The 20,750-nt window shown below is 36.5% G+C and overlaps 1 protein-coding gene across 1 annotated transcript in view; it reads right to left on the bottom strand.

The window, feature by feature from the left end:
• Window positions 1–705: 705 nt before the first annotated feature.
• Window positions 706–20,750, bottom strand: part of FBXO4 (F-box protein 4) — a 50,741-nt gene continuing 30,696 nt past the window's right edge. Inside the window, exon 8 of the transcript XR_011249686.1 lies at window positions 706–2,207. The gene's annotated coding sequence lies outside the window, so the exon portion shown is untranslated. The remainder of the gene's footprint in view (window positions 2,208–20,750) is intronic.

Raw genomic sequence — 20,750 nt, forward strand, 5'->3', positions numbered from 1 at the left:
CTGTGAAGAAAGCTGAGCACCAAAGAACTGATGCTTTTGAACTGTGGTGTAGGAGAAGACTCTTGAGAGTCCCTTGGACTGCAAGGAGATCCAACCAGTTCATTCTAAAGATCAGCCCTGGGTGTTCTTTGGAAGGAATGATGCTAAAGCTGAAACTCCAGTACTTTAGCCACCTCATGCGGAGTTGACTCATTGGAAAAGACTCTGATGCTGGGAGGGATTGGGGGCAGGAGGAGAAGGGGACGACAGAGGATGAGGTGGCTGGATGGCATCACCGACTCAATGGACGTGAGTTTGAGTGAACTCTGGGAGATGGTGATGGACAGGGAGGCCTGGCGTGCTGAGATTCATGGGGTCACAAAGAGTCGGACACGACTCAGCAACTGAACTGAACTGAACTGAACTGAGGACAAAGAACCTTGCTTATTCACTTTTGTATTCACTAATGCACTAAAATCATTGTAATGCACTAAAATGCATTGATCATTGTTTTATGATTGCATCAATCAATAAAATAATTTCTCATGTAGAATAAAAATGTACTAAAACTGACAGATTATAATCCAGGCTTTCAAGAGTAACAGGGAGAAAGAAGAGGTGCATTTTAAAAATACATATATGTAAAATGAAGTAAATGGGAGTATAATACTCTGTATATAACTATAGACAGCTATCTGCAAACTCTTCATAATTTATTTTAATCAATTTATTTCTTCTTTATAAACTAAATATGACATAACAGGGTTGAAAATGATGGAACTTCAACTATAAAATGCTAGAATAGAGGAAGACATGTTCTACCTATTTTAAGATCCATATTAAAATGCGCATAATCAAGAGGGAAGCCACTAGGTGACTTATGAGCCTATAAAGTGAAAGTGAAAGAAAGTGAAAGTCGCTTAATCATGTCCGACTCTTTGCAACCCCTGCCAGACTCCTCTGTCCATGGAATTCTCCAGGCCAGAATACTGGAGTGGGTAGCCGTTCCCTTCTCTAGGGGATCTTCCCAATCCAGGGATCAAACCCAGGTCTCCCACATTGCAGGCAGATTCTTTACCATCTGAGCCACTAAGGAAGCTATGAGCCTATGGAGTGGTGTTTTTAATAATTGTCAAGGTAATTGTTATTTCCAGGAACATTATCTAGCATATAAGATGCTAGTCATGCATAGAATTAGAATTATTATTATGCAGAAAATACCTAGCTGTCTTTTATATCTCAATTTTTACCAGGAATTATGCTCCACTAAAATTAATCAGCTTAAAAAAACTAATCTATTACAGGACTGACTTTTTACTATATAATTTATCACCTAATATTTCAGAAATTATTATCATGTGTAGTTATGGATGGCAACCAAACTTATTGTGGTGATTATTTCATAATGTATAAAAATAATGAATCATTATTTTGTATACCAGAAACTAATATATCATTGTGTGTTAAGTATAACTTGATTAAAAATTATTACAAAAGCAGCACATGGACATTGTAGAAAAGTATAATTAAATAAATCCTTCACCACCAGAGACCATCACTACTTATCTTAATGTCTATATTTCCAGACACACACACACAATATACACACTTTTGTAGTGTCACATCAATATAAAGTCGTATCTTTGTCAAACTATTTTTTCAATAAATAATCTTTACTTTCTATTTCAGTACCTTTTGTCTCTTCTAATACTTATGCTATATTCAAAATTCCCCATTTGATTAAAAATATGCTAATTGAGCCCATTTCTCAGTATTTTAAATAAGGAAAATTATGTTTTTGTATCAATCTAAAACCTCAACTAATTTCCTAAAACATAACTCAGAGTAAATTGTCTATATATATGTATATGTATATATGTAGCAAGCTGTCATGTTAAGATATAAAATGAATAAAGTTTTCATTAAATGACTAATGTGGTTACTTCAAACAGTTTCATTGTATGCAGCAACATGCTGTATTAGTCTGGCTTCTCCAGAGCAGCAGAGCCAATTGCAGATATAGATATAGCTATATAGATTTATGATATCCAATTGATGTAATATATCATATATAATTTATTATAAGGGATTGGCTCACGTGATTATGGAGAATGAGAAGTTCCAAGATCTGCAGTTGAACCCAGAAATCTGGTGAAGACACAGGAAAGCCAATGGTGTAGTTCCTATCCAAGTCCAAGACTAAAGGCAGGAGAAGATCAATATTCTAGCTAGAAGATAGGCAGAGAGAGAAAATTCTCCTTTATTCAGCCTTTTGTTCTATTCAAGGCTTCAGTGAAATGGATGAGGCTCACTTACATTAGAAAGGGGCCTCTATTTAACTTAGTCTATCTTCAAATCTTAATCTCATCCAGAAAATCCCTCAAAGGTACATCCCCAGAATCATGATTAACCAAATATCTGAGCAACCCTTTCAGTCAAGTTGACACATAAAATTAACTATCACACATGCCCTTTGGTGATTCTAGCTGCACCTTTCAAAACATTAATACTTAACAATTCTATCTGGATATAACCCGTATAGAATTCCCCTCCCACATGTATGTTGTTTTGTTTAAAATGTAGTATTGAATTTGTGAGACATAAATACAATTTTTTATGTATAAATCAGCTGACAAATATATTGCAAAGACATCTATATTTTGAAGTTTGGATATCAAAGTCCAAGAGGTACTTCACCAGGGAAATGTTAAAGTATGCTAATACCACCCTAAAAATATGTAAACATGTGCACTAGTATACATTTGTAAGAATATTTATGGCAACAAAAATACTGTAAACACCTTAAACTCCACTTATAATAGTATGAATGAGTTCTGAAATATGCATACAATGGAACAATAAGTTACTAAGAAAATTATATAGCCAAATGGTATAGTAAGGATGGTCTTGCAAACACAATATTGAACAAAAGAAGGAAGATAAAAATAAGTTCAAAAGTATGAGTCTTATTATTCATACTAAGTTCAAAGCAGGCTAAACCACACCATTGTTTATAGATGCACATATAGGTTGTAAAATCATAAAAGAAAACAAAGGTATGACTATCACAAAGCCAGAATAGTGTATACTTCCAGGGTGCAGGATAGAATTATAATTAGGGAGAAGCCATGAACAAAGCGGGTGTTCTTGGATGCTGCCAAAGTTCTCTTTTTTGATTTGGGTTATACCAGTTCTTTTTTAAGTATTCATTTGACAGTACATACATATTTTATAAACTTTTCCATAAGTATATATATTTCATAATAAGAAAAGAGTTAGGGATGAATGGGAAAAGTTAGGCATTATACAGGATATACAATTGCAGGATACTGCTGGCAGGCACCAACCTCTGCCTTTTGTATCTGACCATGTGTCGATACATGTGTAACTGAACTGCAGAAGATAAAATAAGGACAACGAAAATAAGCCAAGACAAAAGTATTTGCAAAGGAACTTGCACTTAGAAAATGCCAAAAACAACACTAAATGGACAAAAACTTCCATATAAATAAAAGGCTTAAAAAACAGTCTAGAGGATAAAAGAACATGATATCTCATGGAGACATAATCAACATTCATAAAATATAAGAATACTGCATTTAATAAATACTGCAATGGTCAAGAAATGAGTATACCAATGAAATTCAAAATAAGTCATTTCAATAATTAAAACAAATCATATCTTACACAGAGAGCAGTAAATAAGTAAATACACAATACAATAAATTATTATATGTGCTTAAACTATGGTATTGACAGAAAAAAAGACCACATAATACCTAGCCAAACTGTTAAGCCTCTAAAGAAAGTGTACAATCATTTTATGACTGTTTAAAATTCAGTTAAAATAATGTTTCTCGATGTTTAAAATAAATGTTAAGATAATGTTTCTCGATGCTTTGACCAGGCTCTGGTACATAAGGCAAAAGTTCAGAAGCATTCTCCTGTGACATTTGATTTCCCATAGAGTGCTGCCCTCTGCCGGGAGAGGTGTGTCACGTCTGGTCCCACTTTCCTGTGCTGCTCAATTTTTGTAAATATTTCCCACTTTCGTTTTTGTGAATGAAATGTATTTACCTTCCTCCAAAAATGCTTCATTTGAAATTAAAGCGGTTGTAAATAAGGTAAAGATGGCTATGATATGTTATCAATTAAACTAAGAAAAAAAATTATTTTTGCATTTACAAAGGAAATCATAAAATGGAAAAAATATGTATTATTGATTGTATTGTATTATTCAGTATAAGAAGAACTAAAATCTGAAATATTTTAAAGTAATTTTAAAAGCAGGTATTTGAAGCAAGGTATATGGGCAATTAAAATCATCTTAAAATTTTTCTATTTTATAGTGGAGTATATTTAACAATGTTGTGTTAGTATCAGATGTACAGCAAAGTGATTCAATTATACATATACATATATCTATTCTTTTCAAATTCTTTTTCCATTTAGGTTATTACAGAATCCTGAGTAGAGTTCCCTGCACCATACAGTAGGATCTTGTTGGCTATCGAATTTAAATATAGCAGTGTATACATGTCAATCCCAAATACCCAATCTATCCCTTCCCCTTCATTCTTCCTCCCTGGCAACCATAAATTCATTCTCTAAGTCTATGAGTCTGTTTCTGTTTTGTAAATAAGCTCACATGTATAATTTTTTTTTAGATTCTGCATATAAGTGATATCATATGATATTTGTCTTTGACTTACTTCACTTAGTAAGTATGATAGTATCCAGGTCCATTCCTGTTACTGCAAATGGCATTATTTCAATATTTTTAATAACTAACAGTCTACTGTATATTTGTACCAAATCTTATTTATCCATTTGTCTGTTGATGGACATTTAGATTGCTTCCGTGTCTTGGCTATTGTAAACAGTGCTGCAGTGAACATTGGGGAGCAAGTATCCTCTCAAACCATGTTTTTCTCCAAATATATGCCCTGGAATGGGATTGCTGGATCATATGATGGCTCTTTTTAGTTTCTTAAGGAAACTCCACACTGTTCTCCCCAGTGGCTGCACCAGTTTACATTCCAACCAACAGTGTAGAAGGATTCCCCTTTTTCCACACCCTTTCCAGGATTTCTTGATTGTAGACTTTTTGATGATGGTCATTCTGATAGTGTGAGGTGATAGCTCATGAGCAATGAAAATTGATTTTAAAATTGCACCTTCCTAACTATTTGGTTTAAATTGCTATCACATAATTAAACATAAGAAAGAGTTTTCTTATTTCAATGATGCTGTCATCACTCAAAACCAGTTTTGAATTGTTTATATAAGATTTTCTTCAAAAGATGTTTAAAAGAAATATAAGGAAATCAGCCTAATTATTTTACATTTTTGCTAATAATACGGCTAAATTTCATCAGCAGCATTACTTAGAAACTTAATTTTGATTGCTATTCTTATTTTAGAGCAGATATGATTTTTGGAACTAAAGATTTTCCACCACCCAGGGTATTTGAAAGAATATGATGAATGATTCTAAGAAATTTTGAAAAAGGAATTCCAAAATATATATATGTTGAAAGGTTAAACAATCATTTATATGTAAACTGTCAGATGTCAGCTTCTGCCTAGAAAGTTGCAAGAAAAATGTCCTTTCTACCCTAACAATAGTAACAAGCCAGATAACCCATGAAATCATGGTTTATTATAAATTTGTCAAGAGAGATAAGGATGGAGAAAAATATCTCATGAATTAAAATCCAGAAAGTCACAAACCTCTCTCTGGAGGGAAGCAACCTAACAGTTTCTTTCATTCTTGCTGAAGCAGTAGAAAAGGACAAAGCCATCAGAGCAAGACGAAAGATAAGAAGATAACTGGGGGAATTTAAGAAGAAAACTGTTGAAATTTTAAGAATTTTTTGTAGACTAAGTGTGAGCTGATATGATAGTTTAGAATCTTTAGAACACAGAGTACATCCACCTACCAATACATGACAGCCTTCGCAGAGTAGTCATGAAAAATATTGGGGCTAGAGTAGGAATGTTAAAAGAAACTTTTGAGCGCTCAGGCTTTACAGATACAAGGCACCAGTCACCTAACTTTGGTGAAGAGGCTCAGAAATACTGAGAGAGAACTGAGAGAGAACTGCCCTACCAAGGACCTCCAGGTTGTACACAGAGTAAGAGCAGTGATAATCTATGACTGAGGGAGGTGCAGGGAAGCTGAAAGGGATTCTTCCTGAGGTGTTAGCATAGAAGGTTTCTTGAAGTCTGAAGGCAGCATAGGAAAAACTGAACTGAAATCTTTAGGTCAGTCAGTTCAGTCAGTTCAGTCGCTCAGTCATGTCCAGCTCTTTGCGACCCCATCAAAAGCAGCACGCCAGGCCTCCCTTTCCATCACAAACTCCTGGAGTCCACCCAAACTCATGTCCATTGAGTTGATGATGCCATCCAACCATCTCATCCTCCATCATCCCTTTCTCCTCCTGCCCTCAATCTTTCCCAGCATGAGGGTCTTTACCAATGAGTCAGCTCTTCACATCAGGTGGCCAAAGTATTGGAACTTCAGCTTCAGCTTCAGCATCATTCCTTCCAAAGAACACCCAGGACTGATCTCCTTTAGAATGGACTGACTGGATCTCCTTGCAGTCCAAGGGACTCTCAAGAGTCTTCTCCAACACCACAGTTCAAAAGCATCAATTCTTCGGTGCTCAGCTTTCTTCACAGTCCAACTCTTACATCCATACATGACCACTGGAAAAACTATAGCCTTGACTAGACGGACCTTTGTTGGCAAAGTAATGTCTCTGCTTTTCAATATGCGGTCTAGATTGGCCATAACTTTCCTTCTTCACTGGGTACAAAGGAATGACTGATTTTGGTTGGGAGAGAAGCAAGAGAGCCTAGAGACATCCCTCTGAGATGTAGACAAGCAGGGTCTCAGGAAGACTGTGAGCAAAGCAGGAGAATGGAAACAAATCCTCCAGGTACTCAGGTCCCTTGTCTGGCTAAAATGAAATTCTGATCCCTTGCATTAATTTTTTGAAGCCTGTGATAAAGATAAACCTAACTAAAGAAACAGCTAAGCCGAGATCCAACTAAATCATAAATCAGATTAACTCAATTCTTCATATTACTGGCTTGACAGAAGGAATGTGCCCTTTTCTGGGTATAAATATTATTTACTTCAGTTTCTATTGTTCTATTGTCAATATCCAAATATAAAACAAAAATGTGACATGAAAAAAGGAAAAAACATGTGACTCACACTCAAGAGAACGAACAGTTCATTAAAATCTGATCCAAACATGGTCCAAGTGTTAGAATTACCAGAGGGACTTTAGAGAATAACATTGAAACATATACATTAGCATATATAAAATAGATGATCAGTGCAAGTTTGATGCATAAAGCAGGGCACCCCAAGCCAGTGTTCTGGGACAACCTAGAGGGATAGGGTGTGGAGAGGGGTTCAGGATGGGGGGGGCGGGTACACATGTATACCTATGGCCAATTTATGTTCATGTATGGCAAAAACCATCATAATATTGTAAAGTAATCATCCTCTAATTAAAATTAATTAATAAAATAACAATGATAAATATATTAAGGAATTGCATGGAAAAGATGAATAGCATGGTGAACAGATGGGGAATTTGTTCCCTTTGTAGATGAAAACTACAAAAAGGAGCCAGATGGTAATCCTAAAAATAAAAACTAAAATATAAGATGAAGAATTATTGATGGCCTCATTCGCATTCTGAACACATCAAAAGAATCTGTGCGTTTGAAGATAAGAGAAATTAGTCAAACTCAAAGTGAAAAAAATTAAAGGGGAAGGGATCAAAACATTCAATAACTGTGAAAAAAAATCTAATGGGCTATAATTTATGTAACTGGAGACCCAAAACAAGAAAAAGGAACAGAGCAGAAGAAATATTGGAAAAGATAATGACCAACAATTTTCCAAAACTGAGAAAAGACATCAACCCACAGACCCAAGATGTTCAGTGAAACCCAAGAACAGTAAATTAAAAAAAAAAAAATACACCTAGGAATATCATAGTTGTACTGCTGAAATCAAGAGCATAAAATCTTGAAATGAAAAAAGATATTATTACAGACAATGAACAATGATGAGAATGACAGTTGACTTTTTATCAGAAAACACAATGAAAGTTAAGCAATTAAATAGCACCTTTAAAGTAATTAAATAGCATCTTTAAAGTACTGATACATAAAAAAGTTAATCTATGTCTGAGAGTGTTTTGCCTATGTTCTCCTCTAGGAGTTTTATAGTTTCTGATCTTACATTTAGATCTTTAATCCATTTTGAGTTTATTTTTGTGTGCGGTGTTAGAAAGTGATCTAGTTTCATTCTTTTACAAGTGGTTGACCAGTTTTCCCAGCACCACTTGTTAAAGAGATTGTCTTTACTCCATTGTATATTCTTGCCTCCTTTGTCAAAGATAAGGTGTCCATATGTGTGTGGATTTATCTCTGGGCTTTCTATTTTGTTCCATTGATCTATATGTCTGTCTTTGTGCCAGTACCATACTGTCTTGATGACTGTGGCTTTGTAGTAGAGCCTGAAGTCAGGCAAGTTGATTCCTCCAGTTCCATTCTTCTTTCTCAAGATTGCTTTGGCTATTCGAGGTTTTTTGTATTTCCATACAAATCTTGAAATTATTTGTTCTAGTTCTGTGAAAAATGTGGCTGGTAGCTTGATAGGGATTGCATTGAATTTGTAAATTGCTTTGGGTAGTATACTCATTTTCACTATATTGATTCTTCCAATCCATGAACATGGTATATTTCTCCATCTATTAGTGTCCTCTTTGATTTCTTTCATCAGTGTTTTATAGTTTTCTATATACAGGTCTTTAGTTTCTTTAGGTAGATATATTCCTAAGTATTTTATTCTTTTCGTTGCAATGGTGAATGGAATTGTTTCCTTAATTTCTTTTTCTACTTTCTCATTATTCGTGTATAGGAATGCAAGGGATTTCTGTGTGTTGATTTTATATCCTGCAACTTTACTATATTCATTGATTAGCTCTAGTAATTTTCTGGTGGAGTCTTTAGGGTTTTCCATGTAGAGGATCATGTCATCTGCAAACAGTGAGAGTTTTACTTCTTCTTTTCCAATTTGGATTCCTTTTATTTCTTTTTCTGCTCTGATTGCTGTGGCCAAAACTTCCAGAACTATGTTGAATAGTAGCGATGAAAGTGGACACCCTTGTCTTGTTCCTGACTTTAGGGGAAATGCTTTCAATTTTTCACCATTGAGGATAATGTTTGCTGTGGGTTTGTCATAGATAGCTTTTATTGGAGAACGGTGTGGAGATTCCTTAAAAAATTGCAAATAGAACTACCTTATGACCCAGCAATCCCACTTCTGGGCATACACACCGAGGAAACCAGAATTGAAAGAGACACCTGTACCCCAATGTTCATTGCAGCACTGTTTATAATAGCCAGGACATGGAAACAACCTAGATGTCCATCAGCAGATGAATGGATAAGAAAGCTGTGGTACATATACACAATGGAGTATTACTCAGCCGTTAAAAAGAATTCATTTGAATCAGTTCTGATGAGATGGATGAAACTGGAGCCGATTATACAGAGTGAAGTAAGCCAGAAAGAAAAACACCAATACAGTATACTAACACATATATATGGAATTTAGGAAGATGGCAATGACGACCCTGTATGCAAGACAGGGAAAGAGACACAGATGTGTATAACGGACTTTTGGACTCAGAGGGAGAGGGAGAGGGTGGGATGATTTGGGAGAATGACATTCTAACATGTATACTATCATGTGAATTGAATCGCCAGTCTATGTCTGACGCAGGATGCAGCATGCTTGGGGCTGGTGCATGGGGATGACCCAGAAAGTTGTTATGGGAAGGGAGGTGGGAGGGGGGCTCATGTTTGGGAATGCATGTAAGAATTAAAGATTTTAAAATTAAAAAAATAAATAAATAAATAAATAAATAAAAATTTTCAAAAAAAAAAAAAAGTTAATCTATAATTTTTATCCAGTAAAAATATCCTTTTAATATGAAGTCAAAATAGAGCCATTTGAAAGCAGGAAAAAGCTAAGAGGATTCATCAAATCTCTGGCAGATCTGTACTATAAGAAATATTAAATACTCACTAATGTTGGCTTTTTTCAGTCATTCTTATGTTCATCATTCATATAGTTTCATTACTATGTCTTCAAGTTCCATAATCATTTCTTCCCCAGTGTCTAAAGTGTCTATTTCATCATTAATCCCAATAGTATGTTTTTCATCTGCAGTTTTCATCTCTGGAAGTCTAACTTGAGTTTTTTTTTTTTTTTTTAACATTTTCTGTCTTTACTTAACATGTGCAACATTTACTCCAGATTCTTAAACTTAGAAATATAGCAATTGTTTAATGTTCTTGTTTATTAATTCTATCTTCTGTGTCCCATTTAGATTGGTTTTGATTATTTTTCTCCTTCTTATGGGTCATATACCTTGCTCTGTGCATACTGATAATTTTGATTGGACATTACTAATTTGATCTTGTTGGATGCTGTGTATTTTTGAATTCCTTTATATATTCTTGAGCTTTATTCTGTGATGTTATTATTTAGGAACAGTTTGAGCCATTCAGGTCTAGTTTATAAGCACTGTTAGGAGGAAACAGCAGCATTTAGTTTAGGAATGATTCTGCTACTGCTGGGGCAAAACACTTCTGAGTACTCTATCCAAATCTGATAAATTATGAAGTTTTCCATTTGGCTGGCTCCCTCTGTAAACACTGAGTATTACTTCCTCTAATTCCTTCTACATAAAGCAGTTTTCTCACCTTCATACGGTGACCAGTAGTCAACTGAAGACACATGGAGGATTTTGCAGATCTCCAGAGAGCTCTCTCCCTGTCTCTGAACAGCTTTTTCCTGTCATATTCTTCCCTATGAACTCTCAGTTCTTGGTGAGATTCCTAGCTTCATCTTCTCAGTTTAGGAAGACCATCACACTTTATCTGGACTCTTTCTCTCTTGTGGCTTGGAAAATCTGAGGGTAATAAGCTGGACAATTTAGGTTTCATCTTATCTATTCAAATAGTGAATGGAATCTCATCCCTTTATTGCCTAATGTTCAACACCTTCAAAAACTTTTTCATATATTTTATTCAGTTTCTTGTTGTTTATTCAGGAATATAAACTTTGTTTCCCTGAATTTACTATCTTGATTAGAAATTCTTGTATCATGCTTCTTAAAAACAATTTAAACCTATATAGTCCGCACATTATCACTGAAATGCTGGCTTTTCTCTTTCAGATTCACTCAAGTAGGATTCTCTAGGTGTTGTTCAGTTCAGTTCAGTTCAGTTCAGTTACTCAGTTGCGTCAGACTCTTTGCAACCCCATGAATCACAGCACGCCAGGTTTCCCTGTACCTCACCATCTCCCAGAGTTCACTCAAGCTCACATTCATCGAGTCGGTGATGCCATGCAGCCATCTCATCCTCTGTCATCCCCTTCTCCTCCTGCCCCCAATCCCTCCCAGCATCAGAGTCTTTTCCAATGAGTCAACTCTTCGCATGAGGTGGCCAAAGTACTGGAGTTTCAGCTTTAGCATCATCCCTTCCAAAGAACACCCAGGGCTGATCTCCTCTAGAATGGACTGGTTGGATCTCCTTGCAGTCCAAAGGACTCTCAAGAGTCTTCTCCAACACCACAGTTCAAAAGCCTCAATTCTTCAGTGCTCAGCTTTCTTCACAGTCCAACTTTCACATCCATACATGGCCACTGGAAAAACCATAGCCTGGACTAAACAGACATTTGTTGGCAAAGTAATGTCTCTGCTTTTGAATATGCTATCTAGGTTGTTCATACCTTTTCTTCCAAGGAGTAAATGTCTTTTAATTTCATGGCTTAACATAGGGACTTCCCTGGTGGTCCAATGATTGAGAATCCATATTCCACTGCATGCAATGGGGGTTCAATCCCTGGTGTGGGAACTAAGATCACATATGACATAGAACAACTAAGCCCTTGCACCACAACTAGAGAAGTCCATTTGATGCAACTACTGAACCTGTGCACTCTATGGCCCATATTCTGCAACAAGAAGCCTGCACCATAACTAGAGAAAGCCCACCTGCCACAACAAAGACCCAGTGCAGGAAAAAAAAAAGTATTCCCTGTAATCACTTTCTGCTACACAGAGGGAGTAACAGGATGTATAAAAACCCTTTTAGTTGTCAAAAACTTTGCAAATTTTCAAACTGCTTTATCTAGATAATGTACCTTAGTCAATTTACTCTGGAATTTCTCCAGAAGTGAAGAAACATAAACACATACAGCTCACACCACACATTTGTCCATTTTATCATGTTTAGTTGCTAAGTTGTGTCCAACTCTTTGTGATCCCATGAACTGCAGCACACCAGGCTCCTGTCCTCCACTATCTTCCAAAGTTGGTTCAAATTCATGTTCACTGAGTCATGAGTGATGCCATCCAATTATCTTATCCTCTGTCACCCCCTTCTCCTCTTGCCCTCAATCTTTCCCGGTATCAGGGTCTTTTTCAGTGAGTCAGCTCTTTGTAGCAGGTGGCCAAATCATGGAGTTTCAGCTTCAGCATCAGTTCTTCCAATGAATATTCAGTGTTTATTCCTTTAGGATTGACAGGTATGATCTCCTTGCTGTTCAAAGGACTCTCAAGAGTCTTCCCTAGCACCATAATTTGAAAGCACCAATTCTTTGAGCTCCGTCTCCTTTATGGTCCAACTCTCACATCTATATATGACTACTGGAAAAATCATAGCTTTGACTGTACGGATCTTTGTCAGCAAAGTGATGTCTCTTCCTTTTAATACACTGTCTAAGTTTGTCATAGCTCTTCATCCAAAGAGCAAGTGTCTTTTAATTTTGTGATTGCAGCCACTGCATGCAGTGATTTTGGAGCCCAAGAAAATAAAATCTGCCACTATTTCCAGATTTTATCCATCCATTTGCCATGAAGTGATGAGACCAGAAGGCATGATCTTAATTTTTTGAATGTTGAGTTTTGAGCCAGCTTTTCACTCTCCTCTTTTACCTTTATCAAGAGGCTCTTCAGTTCCTCTTTGCTTTCTGCCATTAGAATGGTATCATCTGCATATCTGAGGTTGCTGGAATTCTCCCAGCAATTTTAATTCTATCTTGAGATCCATACAGCCCAGCATTTTGCATGATATATTCTGCAAAGAAATGAAATAAGCAGGTGACAACATACAACCTTGACCTACTCCTTTCCCAATATGGAACCAGTCTGTTGTTCTATGTCCAGCTCTAACTGTTGCTTCTTGACCTGCAAACAGGTTTCTCAGGAGGAAGAAGGTGGTCTGGTATTCCTATCTCTTTAAAAATTTTGGCAGAGTTTATTCTGATTGACACAGTCAAAGGCTTTAGTGTAGTCAATGAAGCAGAAGTAGTTTTGTTTTTTTTTTTAATTTTTTTGCCTTTTGTATGATCCAATGGATGTTGGCAATTTACTCTCTGGTTCTTCTGCCTTTTCTCTTTTCTAAATTCAACTTGTACATTTGAAGTACTCAGTTCACATACTGTTGAAGCCTAGCTCGAAGGATTTTGATCATTACCTTGCTAGCGGGTGAAATGAGTGCAATTTAATGGTTGTTAGAACATTTTTGGCATTGCCTTTCTTTGGGATTGGAATGAAAACTGAACTTTTCCAGTCCTGTGGCCACTACTGCATTTTCCATTTGCTGGCATATTAAGTGCAGCACTTTAACAGCATCACCTTTTAGGATTCAAAATAGTTCAGCTGGAATTCCATTACCTCCACTAGCTTTGTTCATAGTAAGGCTTCCTAAGGCCCACTTGACTTCACACTAGGATGTCTATCTAGGTGAGTAACTACACCATTGTGGTTATCTGGGTCATTAAGACTTTTTTGTATAGTCCTTCTGTGTATTCTTGCCACCTTTTCTTAATCTCTTCTACTTCTGTTAGGTTCTCACTATTTTTATCCTTTATCATGACCACCTTTGCATGAAATTTTCCCCTGGTATCTCCAATTTTCTTGAAGAAATAATGATCTGAGATAAATTTTATAACATTAGTATCTATGCTTTAGTTTTCATCCCAAAATGTAATTTAAGAATTTAATTTATGTTAGCCCCTGATGTCTCTCTTTTGGATGTTCCTCGGATTTCATACAAACTATTTGTCACAACCAATGATTATGAAGTGGTTAAAATAAAAATTAACATCCTGTCTTCCTAAGTACACTGAAAAAGACAACATGAGTAGTTTACAAATGCTTCTATTATATGCAATATTGAGAACAGAGCAACAGCTGGTGTTCAAATAACTAAATCCTTTTACTGAAAATTCAGAATAGAGAGATTGGCTAGCTGTGGATGATGCATCATAATTATATGATTCAGTGCTTTGCTCAGAGGTTTCTTCTTTAAGGAGAGTGTTTATATGGCCTCAATTACTTAATTTGGAATTCATATATGAGAGAGGAGAGGGAGAGAGAGAGAGATGGAGAGAGAAGGAGGGAGAGGAGAGAAGGTAAGGGAGGAGTGGGGAGAGGGATAGAAAGAGGACATAGGAACATGTGTAACACAGGATTCAGGTAGCATAGTAACTTAATCCTGCTTGAACACTAACCTGAGTATATTAACCTACCTCACTTCTTTCCATTTGCTCCTTGTTGTATGCTTTCAGTTGATTCAACTAACATGATTAAATTATCTTGATTTGGTCTGTGAGCCCTTCTGTTCTATTATGTCTGAGAGAGCCTGATTAGTAGAAAATTTGGAGACTATCATGTTTTTGTTCACTCAGTTATGTCCGACTGAGACTATTATACATCAAGTTATTTCTAACCTCGATGATGATTTCAGTTTAGTTCAGTCGCTGTCGTGTCTGACTCTCTATGACCCCATGGACTGCAGCACGCCAGGCTTCCCTGTCCATCACCAACAGCCGGAGCTTGATCAAACTCATGTCCATCCAGTTTGTGACGCCATCCAACAATTTCATCCTCTGCTGTCCCCTTCTTCTCCTGCCTTCAATCTTTCCCAGGATCAGGGTCTTTTCTAGTGAGTTGGCTCATTGCATCAGGTGGCCAAAGTATTGGAGCTTCAGCTTCAGCATCAGTCCTTTCAATGAATATTCAGGACTGACTTCCTTTAGGATTGACTGGTTGGATCTCCTTGCAATCCAAGGGACTCTCAAGAGTCTTCTCCAACACCACAGTTCAAAAGCATCAATTCTTTGGCACTCAGCCTTCTTTATGATCCAACTCTCATGTGCATACATGACTACTGGAAAAATCATAGCTTTGATGATATGGACCTTTGTTGGCAAAGTAATGTCTCTGTTTTCTACTATGCTGTCTAGGTTGGTCATAGCTTTTCTTCCAAGGGGTAAGTGTCTTTTAATTTCATGGCTGCAGTCACAATCGGCAGTGATTTTGGAGCCCAAGAAAATAAAGTCTTTCACTGTTTCCATTGTTTCCCCATCTATTTGCCATGAAGTGATGGGACCAGATGCCATGATCTTCATTTTTTGAATGTTGAGTTTTAAGCCAGCTTTTTCACTCTCCTCTTTCACCTTCGTCCAGATGCTCTTTAGTTCTTCTTCACTTTCTGCCATAAGTGTGATGTCATCTGCATATCTGAGATTGATGTCTCTCCCAGCAATCTTGATTCCAGCTTGGGCTTCATCCAGCCCGGCTGCATGATATACTCTGCATATAAGTTAAATAAGCAGGGTGACAATATACAGCTTTGATGTACTCCTTTCCCAATTTGGAACCAGTCCATTGTTCCATGTCCACTTCTGTTGCTTCTTGACCTATATACAAGTTTCTCAGGAGACAGGTAAGGTGGTCTGGTATTCCCATGTCTTTAAGAATTTTCCACAGTTTGTTGTGATCCACACAGTCAAAGGCTTTAGCTTAGTCAATAAAACAGAAGTAGATGTTTTTCTGGAACTCTCTTGATTTTTCTATGATCCAATGGATGTTGGCAATTTGATCTCTGGTTCTTCTGCCTTTTCTAAATCCAGCTTGAACATCTGGAGGTTCTTGGGTCACGTAGTGATTAAGCCTAGCTTGGAGAATTTTGAGCATTACTTTATTAGCATGGGAGATGAGTGCAATTGTGCAGTAGTTTGAACATTCTTTGGCATTGCCTTTCTTTGGGATTGGAATGAAAACTGATCTTTTCCAGTCATGTGGCCACTGCTGAGTTTTCCAAATTTGCTGGCATATTAAGTGCAGCACTTTAACAGCATCATCTTTTAGGAAGACTTTAAAATAAATTTGATAAGAGTCAAGTTTAATCCCATAATAAAGTCACTTTATTTCACTTGCCTCTCAATATTTCCAAAGAGAAAGGGAGATAGAATTACAGAGGGCAAGTCTAGATAATGCAAATGCCTTGTGTAATGCATGGGAACATCATCCTTCATGTATCAAAGCTGAGCAGAAGTTGAACATCTCTGAACTAGAAAACTAGTATTCCTGGTGTAAGTTCCCATATCCTCTAGACTTAAACTGATACTTCTTTCTGAACCCTAATCTTTAGATTTATTTCTTTGCTCTTTAATAAAGATATGAAATCACAATGAAAGTGGAGGTAGGGAAGTCACATAGATAAAATGCATCATTTAATTTCATATAGTTTCATTTTCAACAAGAGCCATCCCCGAAGTTGGTAAGAAAATCCTATGCTCACTTTTCCTTTTCAACTCCCACTTGCCCCATCCAATTTCCCCACATTTTCCTATAATCTTCCTATCTGAACCCTCTAAATATACTGTGCTCTGTGTTGAAAACTTTTAGCAACCTAGGATCTGCTTGCATCATTACCTAAAAAGTGTAACTGCCAGTGCTATATAAAATGAGAACAAGCAAAGCAGTAGCACTAAGTTTGTAGCTTTAGACTCTTAATTAAAAGATTCACAAATATTCATATTCATTCAGGCTATTCTACTTTTCATTTGCTACATTTGGTTTGAAACATTTAGACACATGAACTGTTCTTCCAGTCAAAACAAATACTTGCTGTGTTTGTAGATCAGTCAACTGATGATTGTCTTTTGTTGAAAGCAAAATATAAAAAGATGTTTTTTCCCATTTTCAATTTTCCTTTATTTCTTTACATAAATAATTATATTTGCCTGAAAAAAAAGTAACTGTTCTAAGAGTGAACTTTTCAAGTGCTACTGTTAGCATCTTCCAGTAGCAACACTGTTTTCAAGTTATGCTGGTAAATACAGTATAGGAAATGATGAACTGGAGAAGTTAGTATCTTTGATAAAGAGAGTGATCAGATGCAGGGAGGGGTGACTTGAAGTTTTACCACCTGAAGAGTGGTTGAAGGATCAAAGGATAATTATTCCAGAGAAAAGAAGATTTTATGGGTTATATATTTGATTTATTGTTTGTTGTTTCAGAAGACACAACTAGAATTGACAGATAAAAACTATAAGGAGGAAACTGCAGTTCAAGGAAAGAAGACTTGCCTAACACATACATTTGTTCAAAAATAAAGTGATTTGATTTTAGACTACCATAGGATAAATGGGGTCACCTAAATTAGAATCTCCATATACCTTCTGAATATCGTACAGATTCGAAAGAATAAGTAAAACCACCAATAACTCATGTCTACAGCATAAATAAAACAGAAAAATACTTCAGCTTATAAATAACCAGGGAAATAAACATTAGAGCCACTACTGGAGCCCACATTAGAGCAGCAACTACGCATTTAAGGTATGGAATATTGATATTTTCCAAAAGAAGTAGAGTCCTGCCCTTTGGGCATAAATGCTGAGGATAAGTCTGATACTCAGATGTTCAGAGTTCTGGTTATGGGGAATCAGGAGGGAAAGCCTTGAAACTGCAATCAGACATGGGAGTTGTACCCCTTCTCAAAAGGAGTGGAAAATAATTGGAAAGGAAATAACTTTAGGGAGAAGGATTTATATGAATTTGAGGGTGAGGGGAAAGAAGGAAATAAGTGATAAAAATTAAAGGTTCTACACAAAAATAAAACTGAAATATCAGAGGACTTCATTAATTATCCTTTCATGACACTCAAAGAATGTATACACTAATCAAAGAACCTGTATTTTACCATTAACAACAGAAGAGGGCACTCATGAGCTGAGACATCTAATACACTACCAAACTCCTTTTCTACACACAACTGTTAATGCTGGCCTAGAAAAATGTAAGACATTCCTAAAATTAACAGAAGATAGAAGACAATATCTATATTAAAAGTATTGTATAGAAAATAAAAACAGTGAAAATCAAAACATTTCAGATGATGAAAACTATTCCCATGAAACAAATACAAAACAAAGAAAAATGAAAACAAAACATGCCAATCAAAACTAAATACCTTTAAATGAGCATTTACATGAAAAAAATTTAAAGAATATATTTAAAAGTTAAAATAGAAATGAACATAAAAATAAGAAAATGAAAAATAAAAGTTAGCAACACAGGGGAAAAAATGAAGATAGTCATTATAGCTTATATGATGACCAAGGAAGAACAGCACAGATTGGGACTATAATGAAGGCCATAATCAAAAATTAAAACAAATAACATAGTGAAAATGAAATAAAGAAAGAGGTAAAAAGGGTCACTAAAAAGTAATCTAAGAAAATAGTACTTGTGAAAAAACAACCATAAAAATATACAATATATGAAATACAAAATATTTTACATATGACATGTAATATTAACAATATTTAAGAACATATCAAAATTTTAAAAAAAGAAATACACAGTTCAGTTCAGTCACTCAGTTGAGTCCAACCCTTTGTGACCCCATGAACCACAATGCGCCCAGCCTCCCTGTCCATCATCAACTCCGACAGTTTACCCAAACTCATGCCCATTGAGTCGGTGATGCCATCCAACCATCTCATCCTCTGTCGTCCCCTTCTCCTCCTGCCCTCAATCTTTCCCAGCATCAGGGTCTTTTCAAATGAGTCAGCTCTTTGCATGAGCTGGCCAAAGTATTGGAGTTTCAGCTTCACCATCAGTCCTTCCAATGAACACTCAGGACTGATTTCCTTTAGGATGGACTGGTTGGATCTTTGCAGTCCAAGGGAATCTCAAGAGTCTTCTCCAACACCATAGTTCAAAAGCATCAATTCTTCAGTGCTCAGCTTTCATTATAGTCCAACTCTCACATCCATTCACGACTACTGGGAAAACCATAGCCTTGACGAGATGGACCTTTGTTGACAAAGTAATGTCTCTGCTTTTTAATATGCTGTCTGGGTTGGTCGTAACTTTCCTTCCAAGGAGTAAGCGTCTTTTAATTTCATGGCTGCAGTAACCATCGCAGTGATTTTGGAGCCCCCAAAAATAAAGTCAGCCACTGTTTCCCCATCTATTTCCCATGAAGTGATGGGACTGGATACCATGATTTTAATTTTCTGAATGTTGAGCTTCAAGCCAACTTTTTCACTCTCCTCCTTCACTTTCATCAAGAGGCTTTTGAGTTCTTGTTCACTTTCTGCCATAACGGTGGTGTCATCTGCATATATGAGGTTATTGATATTTCTTCCAGCAATCTTGATTCCAGCTTGTGCTTCATCCAGCCCAGTGTTTCTCATGATTGGAAAGACTAGAGATCTCTTCAAGAAAATTAGAGATACCAAGGGAACATTTCATGTAAAGATGGGCTCAATAAAGGACAGAATGGTATGGACCTAACAGAAGCAGAAGATATTAAAAAGGTGGCAAGAATACACAGAAGAACTGTACAAGAAAGATCTTCATGACCAAGATAATCACAATGGTGTGATCACTCACCTAGAGCCAGACATCGTGGAAGGTGAAGTTAAGTGGGCCTTAGGAAATATCTCTACGAACAAAGCTAGTGGAGGTGATGGAATTCCAGTTGAGCTATTGCAAATCCTAAAAGATGATGCTGTGAAAGTGCTGCACTCAATATGCCAACAAATTTGGAAAACTCAGCAGTGGCCACAGGACTGGAAAAGGTCAGTTTTCATTCCAATCCCAAAGAAAGGCAATGCCAAAGAATGCTCAAATTACCGCACAATTGCACTCATCTCAAGCGCTAGTCAGAGAAGGCAATGGCAACCCACTCCAGTGTTCTTGCCTGGAGAAGCCCAGGGACGACGAAGCCTGGTAGGCTGCTGTCTATAGGGTTGCACAGAGTTGGACACGACTGAAGTGACTTAGCAGCAGCAGCAGCAGCAGCAGCACGTGCTAGTAAAGTAATACTCAAAATTCTCCAAGCCAGGCTTCAGCAATATGTGAACCGTGAACTTCCAGATGTTCAAGCTGGTTTTAGAAAAGGCAGAGGAACCAGAAATCACATTGCCAACATCCACTGGATCATCAAAAAAGCGAGAGAGATCCACAAAAACATCTATTTTTGCTTTATTGCCTATGCCAAAGCCTTTGACTGTGTGGATCACAATAAACTGTGGAAAATTCTGAAAGGGATTTGAATACCAGGCCACCTGACCTGCCTCTTGAGAAACCTGTATGCAGGTCAGGAATCAACAGTTAGAATATGGAGTAACTAAACATGCAACAACAGACTGGTTCCAAATAGGAAAAGGAGTACATCAAGGCTGTATATTGTTACCCTGCTTATTTAACTTATATGCAGAGTACATCATGAAAGAAATACACAAAGACATCACAAAAATAGGAAACTAGAGTTTCAAATTTTCAATATCTGCAATCAGTGTGATACATCATATATCAACAAACTGAAAAATAAAAATCATATGATCATCCCAATAG

The sequence above is a fragment of the Ovis canadensis genome, chromosome 16 (genome assembly GCF_042477335.2).
Source record: "Ovis canadensis isolate MfBH-ARS-UI-01 breed Bighorn chromosome 16, ARS-UI_OviCan_v2, whole genome shotgun sequence".
NCBI lineage: Eukaryota > Metazoa > Chordata > Mammalia > Artiodactyla > Bovidae > Ovis > Ovis canadensis.